Here is a 6,587-nt window from a genome sequence, read left to right as displayed (position 1 = left end):
TTTCGACTTTATTCTTGAAATTGTATTTCAACATTAATCTCGACATTTTGACTTTTTTCTCGAAGTGCATAATAAAAAAAAACCTTCCCTTCTCAAATATTTTTTCTCCTGCCTGGCCCTAATACTCTTCCGTATCAATCCCATCCGATGGCATGAGTAGAACGTTTGTTCCTTGTGAGCATGTTTTTGTGGGGATGTTTTGGAGGGAAAGACATTGAGCTTCAGCGTCATGGTCCTCCCTGTCCCCCCCAGAGCTGCACACCTGATTGTTGTCGCCGTTAGTTTTGCTCGAGCATGTTTCATCCCAATAAAGTGTAATAACAGCAGATGGTGTTGCGTTGAACCCTTTCTACTCCTTCAGAGAAGGCCTAAAAAAAATTAAAATAATAATAAATGTAATAATAATAATGATGATGATAATAATAAAGTATTCAATGAAAAAAATATAATTTAATTTAATACAATATATTTAACAGATTTTCTCTCATCTATGTTCTAAAATTAAGTTTCCTGTCAAGTTCAAGTCCTGAAAACCTGTTATCCAATCAGAATGGTCTGTCTCTATTAAGGCCCGGGTTAGCTGCTCCTTCATTGGTTAGGACTTGAGTGATGGGCAAATCCACCAATCACGGTTTGATTTCAAGTGGGCGGGAATAAAACAAAAGCTTGTAGGCCTTCATGAAGTCCCAACATCAAATCTCTGCAGAGTGGTGAGAGCGGTTGAGAGACGGAGTTAAATGGCGGAGGACGAGAGTGACAATTCATTGTACCGTTGCTTTTTTCTGCGATGGTTTCTTTACTCTGTGATGAGGTGAAGGCCCGGCGTCGTGCTGACGGTTCACCACTGGTAAAACCCCTCATGAAGGTCCCGTTAGCCAACATGTTACCTGCCCCTGGTCATCACTGAACAATAAGAGATCTGCTGTTTCTGTCCTGGTTTGTTTAGTGAACCACTTAGTTCTAGGGACAGCTCAATATTCCGGTTACTGAAACATTGGGAATATTCCGTTTCCATGCGTGAGCAAACAGGGTTATCCCTGTTTACATGGTAATTAATCATTTGGGATATCTGGATCAAACCAGCGACGCACGGAGAACATCATGATGTAATTCCCGTCATTTCTGCTTCTTCTTCCTGTGTCCAAATCCAAAACAACAACAATAACGGTACTTTCTACCGTCTACAAATGCAGAAATGTTCATATCCTTCATTACATTTATGAAGTGATTAGTGTCCTCCTGGTCTTGCATTTCTCCATGTTTATAAGAACTTCCTGGACTCAAAAGACAAGGGGTCCGTTTCACAAAGCAGGTTCAACAAACTCTGAGTCTAATCCTGAACTCTTATGGCACTTTTCCACTAGTACCACCTCAGCTCGGTTCTCCCCGCCACGGCCCCGTCTTGCGCTTTTGCACTAGGGGCTGAGACGGGTAGAGCCGCTCCAAGCAGATACTATTTCTGTAAACATTTCAGCGAGGTTCTAACCGGGCTGAGCCGGGACTATTTCTGACGTCACCACCCTCCACGCCACTGATTGGTCGGGGGGCGGGGCCGGTAGACGTTTGAATCAGGAAGCGGGAGTCAGCGCGAGAGCGACCCGCGGCTCGCAGCGATTTTATTATAAAGCGCAAAACGTCTGTTTGGTGATCCAACTCTGAGGTGCAGATGTTCATAAACCTGGTGGCTGAGGAGAGAATTAAAAAAGGGATGTAGACGGGCTGTTTTACTCTCAGCCGCTCGCGGCTCCAGCTGATTTCTGATCAGCACCGACATGAACAAAGCGGTTGCGCAATCGAGTACGTCACAGCAGCTTCACCCCAACCTGCCCACTTCTCCCCTGGGGGTGGAAAAACAAACGGGGACAAAACGGGTAAAGGCGGGTAGAGGCGTGAAGAGCTGGCAACCGGCGACAACAAAAGATCCACATACTTTTTCTCTTTTTTTTTTTAAACTTTATTCAACATTTCAATTTATAAAATCCCTTTGAGGAAACGTTAGTTTCTGAAGATCCACATAATTCACACCAATGGAGTTAGAAGTGTTAATACGTGCGTATGGCGAGTATGAGAGCATAGCATTTAGATCAGGGCCGTCAATTGGGTACGGCAGCTGCCACACCTCAGCTTCAGGGGAAAATGTAAATGTTTTTTCTTTTCAATACATTTATGGAATTATTTGTATTGATTTATCCTATTACTTAATACATATAAAATAACACAAATGCATATCAGATCAACATGATGGATTTCACTAGGTATTATCTTTCCCAACACTTAGCCCGCCCGCCCCCCCCCCCCCCGGTGGTCGGTCGCTATCAATCTGGTTTTTGGCTCTGCAGTGTTACTAACTTACAAAAATGAAAAGGAAGCAGACAACCACGCAATAAAAAAAAAAAAGAAAGAAGGCAAGTGATGGTTCCAATGTTGCCCCAGCAGCAGCAGATATTAACGAGGCTGTTAGCCACTGATGGATTACAGTAATTATGCAAGTTCATTTTAAGGTCAAGATCCCCCTACCCTCTTATAAATCTGTTTAAGGGAAATATTTGACTTTTTTTTACTCTCCCTCTCCTTTTTGCATTTGGACTTTAACTGTTTGAAGTTAAACTGGGATGTCCCTGTGATATTGTTGCACTGACATAGTGAATAAAGTGAACAGAATGAGTTAAATTGCGTTTGTTAGATACGCTTTTTCTGCTCTCTAACTCTGCCACTTACTGTCCATGGTGCAGAAAACGGATGTGTATTGCGTAAAGGCCCATTGGCTGAATTGACGCCACTGAGGGAGGAGACAGAGAGAAACTCAGGCTTTATTGAAGTAAACCTGCTAGCGAGCAGGTTAGGTTCAGAGCGTCTGTTACTACGGTAACTTGGTGAAACAGGCTAGAGTTACTCCTCTTTCTCTGGTTTGAGTTACCTCCCTTTGTGAAACGGAAAACTCAGAGTTTCCCTCATTTCAGGGTTAACAGACTTTTCACTAAACCTGCTTTGTGAAACGGACCCCTGGATTCCTTGCGAAAAGAACATGTGCAGAAAACAAATTCCTGTTCCGTTTGATGGGGATATTCCGTCTGGCGTTTACATGACCCAATATTCGGGTTAGAAAAGGAGGAACCCAGGGCTCATAATCAGGTTTTTAAAAACCGGAATATGAGCAAATTCCGGTTATTCAAAGGGGTTATTGGTGTTTACATGCCCGTGCAAAACCGGGTTATTGCTAATTTTCTGGTTAGAAAAGGGTTATTGATGCATGTAAACGTAATCATTGACCCTCGTTTCCCAGCCCAACCAACAACAGAAGAATGCTAAATAACATCAGCAAAGTGATCATTTTAGGCCAAAGACTCCCCAAAGTGTCTGTGCTGCAGAGGCCACGCTTCTGTCTCCTGGTTCAATCATTGTTTTTACTGCATTTATCAAACCTCACATGTTTGAAATGACAAAAAGGAGCAAGACTTAGATTTTCAGCATGGAATTGTGATGCTTTAGTGATGAAACCATTGCTGTAGCTAGATGTTGGGATCTAAATGCTGATGTATGAGCGGTGATCAGCTTAGCGTGTACTTCTCTTCCCCCCTGGGGTTTAGTCTGAGTGCCCCCCCCCCTCCAGTCCTGCCACACCGGCGCCCCCCGCTGGCAGCACCGGGTCAAACACCTGAACATTTGCAGTATTCTGCAAGGAAAACGGTTCAGCCACAGGAGAAAAGAGTCGGGATCATTTGGGTTTTTAAACCTGCTTTCTGAAGTGGCAACAGATGTAAAGAAAAGCTATTTTTTCCACCAGCTTTTGCACCGCAGCAAAGGTTAAGCTGGGTGATGTGTGATGTGTGAGCTTTAAAAAGCCTCACATTTACTAATGGAAGGGAAACGCTGAACACGTTCAGATTGGTGCGTTTCAACACAACCTCTTCCATATTTGAGGATTACCGTAATCTGCTTTTCTCCCCGGCCCGGCCTGTAGACCCCGTCCCCGTAGGCCCCGTCCCTGACCCCCTCCCGGCTTTGTAGGCCCCCGCTCTGGTGTGAAAGTGACCGTTTTAAAAGTGCACCCACATCCCTCTTACATAAATGTTAAAAAAAAAATAAAAAACCAAGATATTAAGAAGATTCAAATGCATATATATATGCTTTAAGTTTGACCAAACTTGGCATTAACCATTAATATATATGGCTCAACAGCGCCCCCTAGAAAACTAGAAAAAAATAAATAATATTAAAGCTGCAAGCACCCTTGTGCACATTCAGGCTGCAGTGGAAGCTTGTATGACTTGATGTAGATTCTTCAGGACATTTAGTGGATGACACCAGCCACGACTCTTTATGTCAAACTATTCAAAAGTTATGGCAGAAAGTTGGAACTATCAGATATGGACCAATCAGATGAGGGGTGGGCACGCTTTTTGGCGTCTATCGTTGCCACGGTAACGCTTTTGACTGAGAAAAGTAATGCGCGTCGTCGCAGGATGGAGACGCACATTTTGATGTATAACACACCTGGGTTCACGTTACGGTTCGGGCCGTATTAACGGCCGAAGGAATGGCATAAATTTCGCCAAAATGACACGATTAATTCAAAATGGCCGACTTCCTGTTGGGTTTCGGCCATGGCACCAAGACACTTTTCTTTAAGTTGCGACATGATACAAGTGTTTACTGATTTTCGTGCATGTATGTCAAACCGTATTGTGGGGCTTGAGGCACAAAGTTTTCTAGGGGGCGCTGTTGAGCCATTAGGCCACGCCCATTAATGCAAACCATGAAATATCACATTTTCCGCCAGGCCTGGCTTGGTGCAAAATGTGGTGACTTTTGGGGCACGTTTAGGGGGAAAAAAGGCCCTTATTTCATCAGAAAAATACAAAAAAGAAAGAAAGAAGGAAAATTCCTACAGATACAATAGGGCCTTCGCACTGTCAGTGCTCTGGCCCTAATAAGTGGATCCACATCCCTCTTACATATAAGTTTAAAAAAAACTAAACATTTAAGAGATTAAGAAGATTAAAATGCATATATATGCTTTAAGTTTTACCAAACTTGGTATAAACCATTAATATATATGCAGACAAGGTTAAAAAATAAATAAAATAAAAAAATACATCCACATCCCTCTTACATATATGTTTAAAAAAAAAAAAGATTAAAATGCATATACCAAACTCGGTATTAACCGGCAATTTATATGCAGACAAGGTTAAAAAAAATAAAATAAAAAAGTGCGTCCACATCAGCAAAGACAACAAACGTGATCATTTCTGCTGATACGACTGCTTTATTCTAGAGGCTAAATACTGGGTTGACATTTAGCAGATTTACAATAAACTGGAGGTAAAAATCACATCTTTTTATTTTTTATGACAACAGCAATCACCTGATGTTACATCTTTATACTCCAATGATTCCCCCCCCTAAAACTTAAACATGAATAACTCATAATCTTAAACATGAAGACACAACATCTTAACAAGAAAAGGAAGGCTGTGCGAGTGGCTGGTGCTCATGTGCAGAAATCCCAGGGGAAGATCCGGCCGGCACGCAACGCAGGAAACCTCAGTGCACGTCAGTGTGGGGTTGGTGGTGGAGGAGGTGGTGGTGGAGGGTTCAGCAGCTCCAGCGGTGCACGAGGACTCTCACACTCATTCACTACATGCAGTGCACCTGCCGGAGCAGAGGAGGCACTAGACTGGAGCACTGGTTTACATTCGCTGAGGGTGGAGTCCCACGCAGGGCAGGAGACGTCAGAGAAGTACGGAACAGTGTTAGGGCCATGCAGGAGAAAAACATGTTTGAGAGGGGAAGATTTTTGTTTTTATTGTGCACTTCGAGAACAAAGTTGAAACGTCGAGAAAAAAGTCAAAATGTCGAGATTAATGTTTAAGTACAATTTCAAGAAAAAAGTCAAAATGTCGAGGAAAAAGTCAAAATGTCGAGATTAATGTTGAAGTACAATTTCGAGAAAAAAGTCAAAATGTTGAGAAAAAAGTCGAAATGTCGATATTAATGTTGAAATACAATTTCAAGAATAAAGTTGAAATTTCGAGAATAAAGTTGAAATACAATTTGGTGAATAAAGTCAAAATCTCTCCTCCTCCTGTAACTGTAACTAACTAACTTAGGATGCTTTCAGACCTGTGGCCCGTTTGTTTTGTTCCGGCTCAGGGGCTAAATCGATACAGTTGTTTAGTTTTTCGTTTGTGGAGTTTGTGTCCACAAGGCAACCGTCTGTAACGGTTCAAAGCTGTTAACAAATGCCATGAACCAACTGTTCTCTGATTGGTCAGAAATGAACGCGGAAGGAGTTTCCTCTTCCGTACCCCGGGAAAAACAACAACTATGGAGCATCGTAAGCGAGTGTGGCTAGTTTGTTTCTGTGTGTTTCTGTGGTTAATCGGTTTTTGTGTGGATTCTGTTCTCACTGCAAACGAACCGCTCCAGGTCTGGAATGGAAGCGAGCCGAGAACCTAACCCTAACCTCTCCTAGGAGATCCCGGCTCGCTTGTTTTGTCCCTTATCCAAGCGTGATTGCTGTGTTCACATTTACCAAACGATCCGATCTTTAGGGGGAAACGCTCCCCGTTTCAGAACAACTG

This window comes from Cololabis saira, chromosome 10 (genome assembly GCF_033807715.1).
Source record: "Cololabis saira isolate AMF1-May2022 chromosome 10, fColSai1.1, whole genome shotgun sequence".
In the NCBI taxonomy this organism is placed as follows: Eukaryota; Metazoa; Chordata; class Actinopteri; order Beloniformes; family Belonidae; genus Cololabis; species Cololabis saira.
The sequence above is the reverse complement of the archived record's forward strand: the minus strand, read 5'-3'. Positions refer to the sequence as shown.